Source organism: Nipponia nippon, unplaced genomic scaffold (genome assembly GCF_047370975.1).
Source record: "Nipponia nippon isolate SJK-2023a ecotype South Korea unplaced genomic scaffold, ASM4737097v1 scaffold_3, whole genome shotgun sequence".
In the NCBI taxonomy this organism is placed as follows: domain Eukaryota; kingdom Metazoa; phylum Chordata; class Aves; order Pelecaniformes; family Threskiornithidae; genus Nipponia; species Nipponia nippon.
The window spans coordinates 30,317,940-30,334,108 of NW_028262347.1; the positions used below are offsets into that span (position 1 = coordinate 30,317,940).

General features: G+C 37.8%; 1 long non-coding RNA gene across 1 annotated transcript; it reads right to left on the bottom strand.

Annotated features, from left to right (window-relative positions):
- Nucleotides 1-10,824: 10,824 nt before the first annotated feature.
- Nucleotides 10,825-14,625, bottom strand: LOC148054540 (uncharacterized). The gene is made up of 3 exons (XR_015706151.1): nt 14,185-14,625; nt 11,561-11,611; nt 10,825-11,128 (listed from the first exon to the last, which is right to left on the bottom strand). It is a non-coding gene; the product is annotated as an uncharacterized LOC148054540 (long non-coding RNA).
- Between the last annotated feature and the right edge of the window lie 1,544 nt (nt 14,626-16,169).

The following is a 16,169-nucleotide window of genomic DNA, read 5'->3' on the forward strand; positions in this document are numbered from 1 at the left end:
ATTTTCAATATAAAATCTACAGTACATCAAAAACCTCAAGGTACATAGAACATCATAAACTGATTCAAATTAAGTGTGAGAACAGATGATGAGGCCCCTGTAGATATGTTTCCACACTTAATTCAATAACTAAATCATTCTGAATGGCCTATTGCTGTGTATTTCTCCAGCTGGAACTAAAAATGATTCTGAAGTAGCTACAATATAACCACTAAAGTGATACCATGAAGATCACGAAGAATACGTCTTGTCTGACAATGTGCATTGGCCCTGAAGTTGAATGTTAATGAAAATGCCTTTGATGTGCTATTTTTTTAATGTGGCAGTGCATATTTTCCTCTGTTGTGTCTGTCTTAATCCAGTACTTGTAAAAATCAAGCAGTTGAGGCCAATGAGTAAATTAATTTTTGTTATAGCTGAAAAAGAAGTGAGAATCCCAGGGTTGGGTCCTTGATTCCCATGGCTATTAAATGGAAAAGTGCATGAGCATCCTCTTTAGAAAACACAGGGAAAACACCTTAGAGATACTCCCTCTCAGTATGAGTAACCTCACTACAAGGCCACAGAATTAAGTCTCCTTTTGAAGCCATTGGGACTGATGAGGTTTGCACTGATGTCAATGCACGCTAAGCGAGAAGTGGTCTGAGCTGACTAATGGATTGAGATTGAATTAGCCATTTAGATGGAATTCAGTTGCTTTGCTGCCTGTTATTAAATCATAAGAGATCTTACAGAGGACCTACGTAATTGCTTCCCAGGTCAGAATGCCTCTAGGCTTACTCTAGCAGCCATCCCGAGGCACTGAAACTTTGTAAACGAAGGCAGAGGAATGAAAATGCTTGATTTCATTTGTCTCCACAGCTAGGCAATGCCAGAGAACAGTCAATCAATCTGTCTAAGACTTGACCTTCTAACAGTAAGATACACTTAAGATACAAAAGGTATTTGGCCAATCTGAATCTGCCCCCAAGCCTTGAATTCAAAGGGACTAGGAGATTCTTTTCTAAGTGTGTAAAGACCCATCATTCACTGGAGACATCACCAAGTAAAGATGTGCTATCTGCAAGTTCACATTCAAGAATGAGGACAGCACTGTCTGAGGTACTATGCCAAGAAATAATGACCACACCATCCAAGAATAATGAGCTGTAGTCTAGTCCTTTTATTTCCTAGTTGCAGAATACATTTTATTAATGGCAAAAAACATATTTGTGCCATAACGATGCAAAGAATCCAATGGTAAACTATGCGATCAGTACCTAAGTAATAGAGATGATTCACATATTGGTATAGCTAAATTGTAAAAGAGGAGTATTTCAGGTTTTGATATTTACCATAAGATGTTTTGCAAAATACTGTGTGAACTGTATTTTAATGATGGTTTTATTTATCCCAAAAGTGACACTTGTGTTGCTGTTTTTTTCAGAAGAGCATTGTTTATAAGCGCTTCTCAAATATAGGGAGTGAAACAAGTGTACTTATTTGGATCAACATTAAAACCACAGAACACTCATTCCTAACTTAGCTTTATTTTAATTGTTCACAATCTTGCTGTAGTTTCTAGATAAAATGGGAGCCATAGCAACTACATATCATGTATCAGATAGAAATCAGTATCAAATCCATTCACCATACATAAAACTTTTAGGATAGAGCTAAAAGAAAACAACTGAGGAATATTTGTGCATCAAATTTGTCATGTTGAGAAGCTAAATTCATGTACATTACCTCAGCAGATTATGTTTTATGTATAAGGAACTGTTGCAACATGTTACTCTGATGATCAAAATTCAGATCTGAGAACAACTCTGAACAATACAGGGTAACAGCTGAGGCACAGAGCCTCCCTTCAGGACAAAACAGCATCTGTCTCCACCAAGTGACCATTTTACTAAAAAGTGATTTTACTTATGTAAAAGCACTGTCAAATATACATAAAATAAGACACACTAATTCAACCTCAGTGTTGCTATATATTTAAAAAAAAAACAACAAACAAACATAAAACAAAAATGGGTTTACCTAATTCTGTTCTCAATAAACAAGTGCTACAATTTCAATTTCAGTGAGATATGACTACATTTAAGGCCAGCATAGTGGTAGATGCAGTTTTATTGTAAACATTCAGTTTTCTGAACAGAAATTCTCAGTCATGGGAAGCATGAAAAGAGCAGTTAGCTTAAACAGAATAGCTGCCAAGACTTTTCTCAAGGCACAAAAGGCCAATATTTTTACCTAGCTTTATGAAATGACTTTTTATCACTCTCTGGCATAAGCAAAAGACTAACTGGTTCTTAAACTCTTGCTAGTGTAACAGCCTGGCCTGGCTTTTTTTCATAACACTATTTCTATGGGAGATCAGAACTATTCATTGTTCCATTTTGCAGCCTTGTTTATGGCCTTTTAACACAACAGGGAAGTTACAGGAGTATTAACAATCATTTCCTTACTGAACTTTCATTTAAAGGTACCAATTAAGCAGCTTTTAGTCAAAGAGTGTGCTAGTTTACAAAGAAATAATGTATTTTACTCAGCTGGCCAGCCATGCAAAAACTCATCTCTGAATCAGGACTCAGTATCTCAAAAACCGAAAGACCAGTTCTGACCTGTTACAAGAACTGTAGATGCTCACAGCCTTATTTTACCACTCACTACATCCATTTATCTGATGGTCTAACTGGAATTACTGAAAAGCAGAGTGCAGCCACACTGAAAAAGCAGCAGGCTATTTGCAGACCAGCAACTTAGTTTTTCTCATCCTTCTTTTTTGCCTTCATTTCTAATCACAATGCACATATGTGATGGGTCAAATTCCTTAAGAAGCAAACTAAAGGATCAAGCCAATGCACATTTCAATCTAACCACATTAATGTTTGAAAAGTTCGTCACATCAGCTCACAGGTGGTAAGTTCAAATGAAAGCTTTTATAATTCAAAATGATAGTTTTTACCATGACATTGAAGACAGGCTTTTTTAAATTTTGTTCCTGATTATAGCCTGTATTTTCATGTCTTTGGACTCAAATCAGATTGGGACTGGTACTTTTCAAAAAGCTTTGGAAAAATATACTGGCATAAAGCTAAAGTTAGTTAAGGATACTACTGATTTCAGAGGTGACACTAATCTTTTTCAGGGAGTGAAGAAATTTTGAGCAGTTACTACATGTCACATCAGTAGCAATTAACAGCATGTCCATTTCCACTTGAGTTGATGACAGCCGTATAGAGCGAGGTTTCTACTCCTTGGATTCACTGCTTCATCACTAATATCTACCTGCTCTCAAGAGAAATTTTAGACAACCGGTTTCGCTAAAATTTCAATAGGTTAGTCTTCCTCTGTGTCAACTTGCACAATATTATTGCTGTACCAGTGCGATTTTATTAGTTTATTCATCTCATCTAATTCAAAAGATACTATTACAAGGGGGCTGGCATGCAGATCATTCTTTTTTTGAGAGGGAATGTTTACCCGAAAAAAGCAATATGGCATACAAGTCTGCATATTCTTTGGGTTTTGTTAGAGGTCTGCTCAGTTAGCATAATCCCTTCCCCTGCATCCAGTAACACACCAGCATTTTTCCTCATTCTGCCTCTTGGCACTTTTTATAGGGGAAATTCTCATCATAAAGAAAGATCTGCATAAGCAAAGGGTGAATTATCTTCTGCAAAAACATCTGAAAATAGTGCGTAGCACCTAAGTCACATCTCTTTGTCTCCTCACAGGTATATTCTTAGCCCTTGATTATCCACCGCAGGGTCTGCATTGGAGAAAAGTGGTACTATAAAGTTCTGCATGTGAAAGAGTTATCTACATACAGAACCTGGGGGGAAAAAAATCCTGTAGATGATTCTACTATGACAATCCCATGCTCACTGGGAAAAAAAACAGGAATAACCAGGGGCTCTTTATTGCCAAAAAGCAAAACTATAATAGATCAAAGCTTGTTCTGACTGGTCACTTCAGATCAGCTCTTTACTTCTCTATACAATCAAACGAGTTCTCATTTATCATAGAAATATGCCATTCTAAGACTAGAGAAGTCCTCCACATCAAAAAACTGCTGACTTTTCTTGGACTGTTGAAAGGCTTGTTAATGGGAAAAGAACTGAAATTTTAACTAGATTATCAGCAGTTGGAATTAAATGCATAATAACATAGCGATGATTCCTCGAGTAAGCTTGAGTATATGGAGAAGTTACAGATACCAGATTCCAAAAACCATCATTCCTGATTCCTTGAGGGACTGATAACAAGAAATAGGTGTCCACCTGGCCAGTTTTAATACACATGATGTCAGTGGTGATCAAGAATCACTTAACCTGTGAAAACTAGCTAGTTGCCTGAGCAAATCTTACAGCCTTAATCAAGGGGTCCTCATACTGCACTGGCAGTTTGGGTCTCAGCAGTCCCACTAAATAACTATCTATGGGTACTAAGTGGACCTTACATTGCCACATCTTTTGCCTCCAGACCAATGACAAAGTATATTGGGAAGGCATTTTTGGGAAGGCAGAATACATGCTCACTCTGCTACATCTGTTCTGTGAAATAACAGATGATTCTCTACAAATTTTCTGTGCTTTCATAGAGCATTAGAAGTTAAATGTCTATTTACTAATTGCACATTAATTACCAGAGTGCTTGCCACACAATCCTATACTGTAATCAGCGGCATATCAAAATTGCAAGCTATCTAGCAAATGAACTTGAAACACTCCAGATATATGTGTTAAAGCCCAGTTGCAAAAGATTAGAGTTAAAACATTGGTTCCAGGGAGCATATAATTAATTTTAAGTCACACTGAATTCTATAAAATGCCTTTTGTGTTTAAAATTAAGCATATTCATCAGTGTTGCTCCTTCACAGCTTTAAGTCCAATCATCCAGTTTGCTTGGCAAGACTCTTTGAAATCATATCTTCAGTTCCCAGCCAGCAAGGTGACTTCATTCCTTTAGCTTTAAAGAGTGATTAATTACATTTCAGATACTTTGTCATCATTGGCCATGTTGGTAACATCGAAACTGCTGTTTTATCTGCCCAGTATAGATATTAACAATCTCATAAAAATAAATTTGGATGGAAAAAGTTTATCTTGTTGTTGGAATGCCATGATTTGTCTTCTAAGATCTGCTTGTAAGAACTATTCCAAAAATGAATTATTCATGTAGTAAAAGAAGTGTAATCTTCAGTAAACTAGCTTGAAGCTTTCCTGAGGGACTTTCCAAATTTTCATTTAGTGTGTTTCATATGGATGCAACTTGAATTTCTCACTTGCTGTATTATTATTATGTGTGCACACACACTGCTCAGTAACCATAAATCTTCATATTTCTTAATAATGTTATTTTTAACCTTAATGATAATGTTCCATCTACCCATAATTCCTTTTTCTCCTTAAAACCAAAATACTGTATTTAGTCATGGTGCCAGAAACAAAAGACATTCCAATTCTTTGGCACTCTCAATTTCTTCCCATCCTACTTTTGCAAGTATTCTTTCAGTCAACTCTAAAATAATTTCAACTTTAGAAAATATTGTGTGCCACAGTGGAGGGTAGTATCAGAATGACGGCTCTTTTTGGGCTGGCATTCTTTCATCATTGATATTATCTCAACTTTTCAGAGGCTAATCAGCTCAAATTTCAATGCCTCATCACATCAGCACATCCTGGGAAATCACGGTAAGCTTTCCATTGATTTCAAACTATAATAATCGTTCCCTTGGTCCTTCTAAAGGGCTACATTCACTGTAAAATCTCCCCTGGTATCCCTCCTCTGAAGGACAACAGTTTTCAGAGAATGTCTGTGGTAATAGCAGAACATTTATTAAACAGGCAGATTATAGTGAATAAAATGGAGTTCAGAAAGCAGATAGCGATGGTCAACAGTTGGCTAATTCAGTACAGCCCTTCATCAGTTGCTATATATTGCCTTTCTATTGTTGTTTTGTTCTATGCGTGTTTTCAAACCACATTTATCACTGTAGTACCTGAATGCCTTCCAGTAGTACACGTAGCAATGTGACTAGCATCTGTCACACGTTGTTTGTTCCCTTGTCTTCTCCCTAGGGAGACCTGTATGTGCTGAGGAGCATTCTGCTTTGGTAAGGCTTGATGGTTTTAACCAAGCACTACTAGTTACCACAGGAAGGATGTGGAATCAGAACTGAAAGGTGATCCAGAAACAAAGCTTTTACTTAAATACTCCACAATATGAGAAGATTAGATCAAATCAAAACCGAAGAACTGAAAGCATTTGAGGTCCATTTCAGTTTCAGCATAAACAGTGGCTTAGAGAAGATATGCCAGTGCTTAAACTAAAGCCTAATTTGACCTCACGTTTTCTTTTTTTAAACAAAGCATGAGAAGCAAAACAAACTAAAATTTCTATACCTTTTCATGGTCTTCATTTTTTCCTAAAGGCTGAAGGCTGCCTTTTACTATAAGAATATTTATGATAGCCCCCCCTTATTGCTAAAGCACAGACATGAGAAGGATCAAGCCTGAGGCTATAGCCTAAATCGTCTTTCTTTTTGTGCTTTACAGTACTCCGCACAAGAGCTCTGATACAGTATGTATCCTGGAAAACAAAGCGTACCAGTAGGCTCAGTTTGCTCCATCCTGAAGGATTATTTTGCAGCACCTTTCTCGTGTGCAGACAGAAGATGTAAAGACGCTGCTGAAGCAGATGGAGGCCTCAAAGAGCACCATCTAGCAAGCTCTTTTTAGTGCATAAGTAGGAATTAACAGAGCCAGCCCTGTTTAAAAACAGTATACATCTGGCCAGTGTGTACCAAGAAGCATAGTGTCACATTTCTGACTCCAAGAGGAGTATCTGTTACACCCTTTTTACTTAAATAGTAATATCCCAGACCAATTCTGGATGCTTTGCGTTTTATGCAATCCTAGTGTTTCTTGCCGTAACTGTTCAAGCAGTTGTAGTGCTTGCTGTGTGACTGAGCCACTATAAATCTAAATCAGTAAGCCCATTTCTTACATGACAGCTCAGAGCTCAGTATAGGCTGGTGATGCAAAAATGTACTAATCTCCTGACCCTACGTTAAACCCTGGATTTTCATGGTTTTTCCCAGTACCCAAGCTCAGTAATTTGAAAGTGGCTTTGACAGATCTATGCTACATAACCGTGTTGATATACGTAAGAGAAAAAGTCTTCCATTTACATGGGAAACTTGAGACATAAGAATTTAAATCTGCAAATATTTCTCTATCAAAATATAATTTTCCCCAGTTCAAAATATCTTACATAATAAAATATTTTACATGAATATAACGAGGCTTATTTTGATTACAGTGCCACTACTTAAAAGCTAGTCAAAGCAGTGCTCACTTATAACAAATACAGCAGACTAGACTAATAATTTCTAGAAAATCAGTAATAGCTAAATGAATAAACTGAAGCACTAATAGAAATTAAATGTTAGAACATACAGTTCATATCATGATTACTTACAGGGTTTGCAGGGTCCAACTGGACAGCCTTATTAGCATCACCTATGGCTTCTTTCCAATTTTCTGTTACCAATGCAGAATAGGTGAGAGAAAGCAACAAATAAAACTGTGGACATTTTTCTTACTATTAGATGTTTTTCACAATGAAATCAGAGCATTTAGTACATACAGTATGAGTATGCAATATTGGCATTTTTTACAAGAATATTTCCTTGATAATATCTGAAAGTCCTCGTCTAAAAAACTTGTTTGCTTTACCCTAATGAAAACTACTTCTGCTCTTTTTCCTGTGCAGCCATTATATCTAAGCATCTGTCTACTCCAGGTGCCTCCTCTAAGACACTCCCAGCTAGTGTCTAACACAATCCTTTCAGATGGCATTTCCTCACTCAAACATGAAGTTGTACAATATATTCCAAATGACTTAACAACTTGCTGCTGCCAAGAAGCAAGGGTCCATTCCTGTCATGTTCTTCCACTACTGTGCCTGGTCTCCAGTTAACTCATCTCTTGTAACTGGCTGACTTTTTAAGTCAAGCATACTAAGTCCACTAAGTGAGTTTAATCCTTATAAGACAATACAGAGTCCCAGACTGAGAAGTGATGTTATAGATGCAGGAAATGCTGCAACCATAGCTTGTGCCATGTTAGACAGGAGAAAATCCACACAGAAATGAATTTTGGCTGAAAGACAGATTTTATGGTGTGCAAGACCCAAACTCTGGGTGCAAATTCTGTTGAAGTTGGGTACTCATGTCTTTCTCTCATGCCAATTCTTTCAGGCCTAATAAAGGTTACACTTACATTGCCACCTTAGGGTCCCTTCAATTCCACCAGCCTGTTTTTGTGAAATTGTGGGAACTGAGTATCTCTGAGTTTCTGAACTTTGACACTTGGCTGAAATAGTGAACAGTACTCACTGTAAAGTAAAATCCAGAAGTGAAAAATCGGGCATGTTTGAACCAAATTTATAACCTGCACTTTTTAAATGAGCTGTGGCCTCTAGCCACCAATGTGGCTAAATAAATACTTGGTCTACTGCATCAGAGATATGGGAAAACACACAGTGAAAACGCACATTGTTCTTACCACTAAAGGTTACAGTTCAAAATGAAAAGCAGACAGCTGGAAATAAAACAAGAGACCCCCAAAAATGCAGCTACACCTTCACGGTCACAAAATAAATTGAAAGAGAGCAGAGCGCAGAACTTACAAGCCCTGAGTTCCAAGTCTTTGGAAAGGAGAACAGCTGGTGTTGCAATGGAGTTTTTTTACTGATGTGTGGTTGTGCCTGACCATGTATCTGGCTACTGATACCTTTCTGAAAAGGTGAGTACTCCCTTCTCTCTCCCCATTGCACCCTCTGCATATCTGCAATGACTTATAAAGCCAAAATATACAACATACCTCATCTTTCATCTTCTCCTTTACCTGTTTTTACCAGGTATTATTATCTTTATTATTGTTTTTAGATTTTGAAAATACATTTCATAAAAAGACAAGTAGATTTTATTTTAATTCAAATAAAAACACCAGAAAGACATGATGAATAAGGTCAGCAAACATAAAATCATGAAAAAATCAAGAGAATAAAATCTAAGACCTGGTATATGAATACATGTTATCATACATAGCAAATACACATATAACATATATATTTGATTATGAAGCAATATGGAAGAAATACATAAAATGCAGACATTTTTAAGAAATTGTTTGTACAATTTAGTCAAAAAGTTACATAATGACTTTCTGAAATGGACTACTACCTGCAGGAAACACAGACGCATGAATACTGACAGACTCTTCACCACTGTAACACCAAAGGCTTGGCGAATGGTACAAAATACTTCACTTGCATCAACCCTCTGACCTAAATAATCTTGCAAATTCATATCTGGAGCCAGCCAAGTAAACATACTTAACAAGATTAGCCATGACTGCAAATGTTAGTTTTGATACCTGTAGTTTTGAGTCCTGAGAGCACAAGTAGAAATGACAATCACATGCAGACGCTACCATATTGCTTGAGTATATCAGCATTTAAAGCTGAGACTTTTAAAATCCATTTGAGCCTGGTCCAGCCCATTGGAAAAAAATGAAAACTGTGCGTCAAAATCAAATCTATAGCACTGTCCAATCTGTACTTCAACATTTGAAAATCAAGCTGCATTGCTGTACACATGTATTCAATTAGAAGGACAGAACTCACTCAAAACCCAAAGTAGACTCTAAGGAAAAAGTTTTGCCACCTGTAACAATTGTTGATAATGCAATGATTGTGTTTATGAATGAGCAAAAGCTGCACACAAGCAGTCAGTCAAGATTTCCACAAGATATTCCATAAAAGCCACTACACTCATATACAGTAACAAAAGTAGATACCTGTAAGGGAGAACGAGGACAGAAACTGACTAAGAGCTTGTGTGCCTTTTCTGGAGATGCCCTTTATTTCTTTAATTCCCCTATATAATCTATTAACATTGTAAAACATAACATATAAAAACATCTGTTCAACAAGCTTCTCATATAAACTATTTTAAAGTTTTCTTGCTGTTTAAAAACAAAAAGCAAAATTATGTGGAAGTGACTTTTACTTTCAAAATGAACCCATGCCAGTTTGACTTGTCCAAGCTGCACTGAAGTCCCTGATGTCAGAAGCATTTCTCCCAGAAACTTTTAGACCTTGTACTGACAGCACTCTTATCACTGAAAAGTAGTGTCATATCTACACTTGCAGCACATAAATCTCTGTTACAGACTGCACAAAGACTTATCTTGCTCCAAGATTGGTTCAGAAATTATTAAAAGAGTTAATAGAATAAAATCTAAAAAAAAGTGTTCTAAAGGTTTGGCTGCGTTTATGCAATGAACATTTTGCATTCATGTTTGCATGAACACAGCATGCTTTCAATTCCACAAGTTGCTTTACATGCATGTTCCCCAGCACCTGCAAAAAAAAATCTCATGGAAGATCAATTTCTACTTTAAAAGCGTATTTTATTTCAAAAAAATAAATTTTATTATACTTTTATTCATATGATATTGCTGAATTTATTCTGAGGGAATAAAATTTCTATGAAAATATCATATTTTTAAAGTATTCTCTACTATGTAATTTGTACATGTTAAAAACAGAAAGATTGACAAAAATCCCTAGAGTAGTTCCTTTTCACATTAACTCTTTTCATTTTGTATCTTAAACTCATACTTTAATTCCCCTGCAGGTCAAGGAAGGAACGAACAATAGCTTGGAGTATCAATGAGAATTAAGTACTGGTGAAGAAGCTACTGCACGAGAGGAAGCCCACTAGGCTCCCCAACTGCCAAATTCACACTGTGCCCAAGTGCAAAGTGGTCTAAGACCCCTTTCGTCCCAAACAACAACACTGCTGTACGTGGATGAATGTCAAATGAAAGTATATTTTTATTACCCGATCTCCCTACTTTTTCTAACACTGACTATGGTAAGAAACAGGAAACAAAGAACAAAATCATCCCCATAAGCATATTTTTGTACCTGGAATTTCAATATTTGTTGACTAAATTTAACCAAAGTTCTAGAGAATCTTACCACATTTCACATGTGCATATGCTCTTCGACAAAGTGCTGGTGTTTGGAGGATAGATGTGGAAACACAGCCAACCTGACATACTCTCTGAAGAAAAAGAGACGGGATCATGAAGTATAAAGTTATGATTTAAGCAGCAACATTACACTACATCCAATATCATTACACCGAGTAAACACTGTCATTACAAACTTAATGGTATTCTTGAGACATCCACATTAGCACCACTGGTCTTTTATTTATTTCGAATTACTGTTCTTATTTACCTCAGCAGGGCTCTATACGATTACTCCCCAGACTGCTCAGACTCCTATGGGGATGATTTATGTTGTCATTCCAATATAATGTTTCCCATAATTGTACTGTGTTTAAAAAACATTAGAACCCAAGGGGCCAGACAAGGAGTTATAATATTAACAGCATGCTCATATAAATCAATTTACTCCCTTGGAGGGAAAAGAAAATGAAAAAAGAAGCTAATAAGATTACAGAAGAACTGCAAAGCCAATGCAAACTTACCATTTTAAGTGTGTTTAATCAATAACATCACCGATGCATCACAGATAAATTCTGGAAATGAAAACATAAGCAGGAATCCATTTCCACATGTGTACTATTATGTTATTGACACTAGTAGACTGACCACAAAAAGTAGGAAAAACATCATTTCACTGAAAAGATTCAATCCCAGAGAGTGGCGAGCACCCCAAGCGCTGTAAATGCACAATATTTTTAAGAGCTCTCAGACTCTTGTGAGATCAACCTAACATTAGTGGCAGACATAATTTCATACTTGCATAATTTTAAAGATTCCAAGTGTATTGCAGGAATCAAGAAGTAACCCATGATTTCAGAAACACTGATCATTAAGGATAAAATCTAATGACAAGGGTTATGTGGGTAGAAAAACACAGAACTTCAGCCTCTCTTTCCATTATCTACTAAAATATCTCATTTTATTTTAAAAAATCTCACAAGTCAATTTTTAATATGCTTAATGCAATGTGCAAGCATAAGATAACCTAATATGTTCAGAAGATGGATTACTTGTAGCTCAGTCTGATCTGAGCCTCTAAATGCAGTATTGTTTATTATATTCACTGATCTAATTTTGCTGTACTGTAGCTATATTCTAAGATGCAGCTGGCAATCACTTTAGGATAAATTCAGTGTAATAAAAAACTACAAGACTGAAACAGGACAACAAATATTAAAAAACACTATTCTGATATACTCCCTGATCGAAAATGTAGCAGCTCTCTAAACCTAGTATATTCTTCTCCCCACAAAAGAGCAGGCTATTATGCAGCAGACATACCATAAATCCCACTGCAGATGTACCTTAGGGACAGATGAAACTTCTATTGCTTTAGTGAGTTCATCCAAAGCCTCTTTATGGTGGTTCCATTTTTGCGAGGCTACAGCTAAATGACCAGAATCACAAACTAGTTTTTGCAGTTTAAGTCTTGCTGAAGTTTGCTTTACCCTAATGAAAACTACTTTTACTCTTTTTCCTGTGCAGCCATTATATCCAAGCATCTGTCTACTTCAAACGCCTCCTCTAAGGCACTCTCAGGTAGTGTCTATCTCAGGACAGACTCTTAGCTTTTCTAAAGCAGTCTGCTCTACGGGATTAAATGGAAATATGCCGCTTCACAGCAGCTGAAGATCTAACCCTTCAGTCATTAACTAGAACAACGAAACTTGCTGCTGATGCGAGAACTATGTTATTATTTCATATTACCAAATCTTCAGTCCTTTTCATAAGAAAGGAGACGTTTCATAAATCTGACAAATTGATTTTAAATGCTGCAAACTTACCACGATACTAAGCCACAAAAATATATTTATTTCAGGCTTGTAAAAAAAAACCAAATCAGCATTTTGAAGTCCAACATCAAATCACGTGTGAGCTGCAAATTGAACTGCTTAGGTAAACAGGGATATTGTCATGGTTAAATTTTGGCACCTGGGAAATAAGTAGGAGTGCAGCTGATCAGAAATTGTATTACCAAAAAAAGTTTAATCAGAAAACATCAGGTTGTTCAGCACAAACTATTTCATTTAAGCTGCTACTCTGGAAGTAGGAAATCTGGAAAATCCAGATAACATATTGCAGGACAGGTTACCTGAAGATTTTGTCCTGGAGCCAAAAATCCCTGTAAGCACAGACATTGTAGCAATTGCAAAATGTGATGGTGGGAACTGCAGCAGAGGCAGGAGCTCTGAATGTTCCATGCTTTAAACTTACAGCAAAATAAAAAATAATAAAGACAACTAATTCCCTCATGAACAGGAAGACCAGTAGCTGGAGCCTGGCTATTGATTGCAATGCAATCAGACATAAACACCTTTTAAAAGATGTGGGAAGAAGAAAGGTGAAGAAGTGGAGGGAAATGTGAGAAGTAACATGAAAATTAGTCTTCATGCTTTTTAAATTTACAGCCAGGCCTTTCATAAGAATTTTCTCTTGCATACAGGAGGGGTGTCCTGCCCATTTATACCAACTTTGGGGACAATAACATTGCCAGCAGTGCTGGCTGTATCGCCCTGAATTGACATTCATCAGTCAGACTGAAGTTCTCCTCCTTTTCTCCTGCTGACCCCACCACACGTCCTCCCAAGCTTCCTAGCAGCTCTCCAGGACAGCGTATTTACAAAATACCACTTGCTCAGTATTTTTCCATTCAGACTCCAGAATCACAAGCCAGCTTCCCTCCTCGGACAACATATAATTTAAGACTGCCAGACTTCACAAAGCAGTCAAGATTTTTTTCCACTTTGTGGGTTTTGGAGTCCTTGGAGATCACTTTAAAGTTATTGGGGTTTTTTTTCATTAGTTTCTGAGGAGGGGAGCATTTGGGCAACATTATACAGAGGAGCTTCCAGATTTTATACGGCAAAAGCCATTGGTTCCATGCAAGCACGTGGTACCAGGGGCTGAAGCAAGGAGCTCTGGTCTCCCGCTTGTCCTCTACTAAACTACTTGCAGGTTACAACCGTGAGTAGCCACCATCCCGCTCACAGCTGTGGAGAAATGCCTCCCACAGCCTCCGCAGGAGCTGTGTAGTCCCCAGCAGCCTGAAAGTCAAGGATAAACAGACAAAAAAGAGGCAGGGATGGGGGGAGGATTAATTACGCACTTTGAATTGCTGCTGGCATGCGAAGATGTTCCTGTCTGGAGCCAGAGGCAGCAAGACACCACAGCAGATGGCGCAGGCCTGGGCTTCACCTGCAGAAAGACATGGCGGTGGGCGGCGGGGGGAGTTACCGCCCTCCAGCGTGACGGCCATGGCCCGCACTTGTGGTGGCGGTGGGGCAGCCATGGCGGCAGCGGGGCATCCATGGTGGGTGGGGTGGGACAACGCCGCTGCCCGCTCGCTGCCACCCCTGGGCGCCATGGCAGCCACCTCCCTCGCCGCGGCAGAGGGGTGGGGGCGGCCTGTGGGGCCTCCAGTGTGCGCCGGTACATGAGAAACAGGTAGAAATATTCTGTCTTAACTGCTTCGTATCTGCTTGGCTCTCGTTATGTGAAGCAGAAATAGAAAATTTTAAACAATCTTCTTTACCTGTTACTGTTGTTCCCTTTTTTTGCTTTAATACTTGTGTTTTAATCAATGAATATATTATTACTACTGTAATACTGAAATAAACTGTTAAAATAAAGTTAGTCCATTTCGGACATTAAATCAACAAATGTGTCAATGATTTACTCGTGTAACAGAAAATATCATAAATGTTCTAGCCTTTAAAAATTATCCATTGCCGTTTAATAATTCTAAAAATGGTATTTGATGTAAAAAGACATCACTGTGATGCTGCCTTTGCAAAATATCGTCATTTTTTCAACACCTCCAGTCTCACGGCTGATGCATGTAGGTTTTTGTGAGACCTTCAGAGAACGGCGATAGAAGTGACCACTGAGGGATTAATCCTAGACATAAGGTAGGAGATAAATGGGGACGGCACAAAAGCAGCATCAGGCAGAAGGTGGGAGCAAATTAATTTCCCTGTGGCCCGTCCACTGCGTGTTGGCTGGTGTCAGCTGGTATTGGAGGACATCAGAGTTCTTTTCTCCTGCACCACTGCCTTCTGAAGTCGGGTTAAAAATTTGGATTGAATAATGTTGTCCTTCTGAACAGCCATAAGCATCGCTGTGATCTATGCCTGTTTCAGACTGGCACTGCCCTGTCTCAGGAAAAACAAAAGAACAGCACAAGACTAATAATTGTCATTCAAAGAATGTCATGCACATGTTGATCGGTTGGCCATGTTACCTTCCTTAGGAAGAAACCAGGTAAATCATATGAATTAAACAGATACAACATTTATCTCAGTCTTTTCATAAGAGGATTTTAATTTCTTCCCAAACCAGTTTTAAAAGTTAAATCCGTTTATGAGCATGGACCCCTGCCTTGGAAAATACAGTTGTTCAGTGTTAGCCTTGTGGTTTTGTGATTCCTGGCATCTGGTTTTCATTAAGAAAAAATAAAGAGCACATCTTAGCATGAAGACATATAACAGATAATTTAAACGTCTGGATAATTTAAAGGACATAGACTATATTTAAAAGTTTATTTTAGGTTGTTACAGTGGATTACAATTGCTTAATCATAAATACCTCAAAATTATTCTCTTTATTTCATTTTAAAAAGGAGCAAAAAGCTCAAAATTTCTCTACCATGAGGATGCCAAGAGGTTAGAAGGATATAAAGAAGTACCATTTGTCCATTTTTTTTTCTAGTTTATTTTCTCCTGCTTCACATAAGTGTTGTATGCTTAAGCATCAGGCTGCCGTGGGTTTCCCCAAGTGCAGCTGCGCACTCCTATGACAAAGAGCTGCCACATTAAAAAAACAACAAAACAAGTCATATCAGAGAAATGATTGCTATTCATTCGCTGTTCACACATTCATTAGTTCTGGCAAGTCATGAATGCATTGGGTCTCTTGCCTTTGTACATATTTAATCTCTGTAAATGTGCTAGATCCTGGGCACATCAGAGCCACTGCAGAGACTACGACACGTCCAGGTGTGTCAGTGACAGCTAACTGTCCTGTGTAAGTTATCTGGATAACGCAAGAGGTTCTGTACTTTCTCATTAAACATGTGACTGGTGCAGTTGTCTC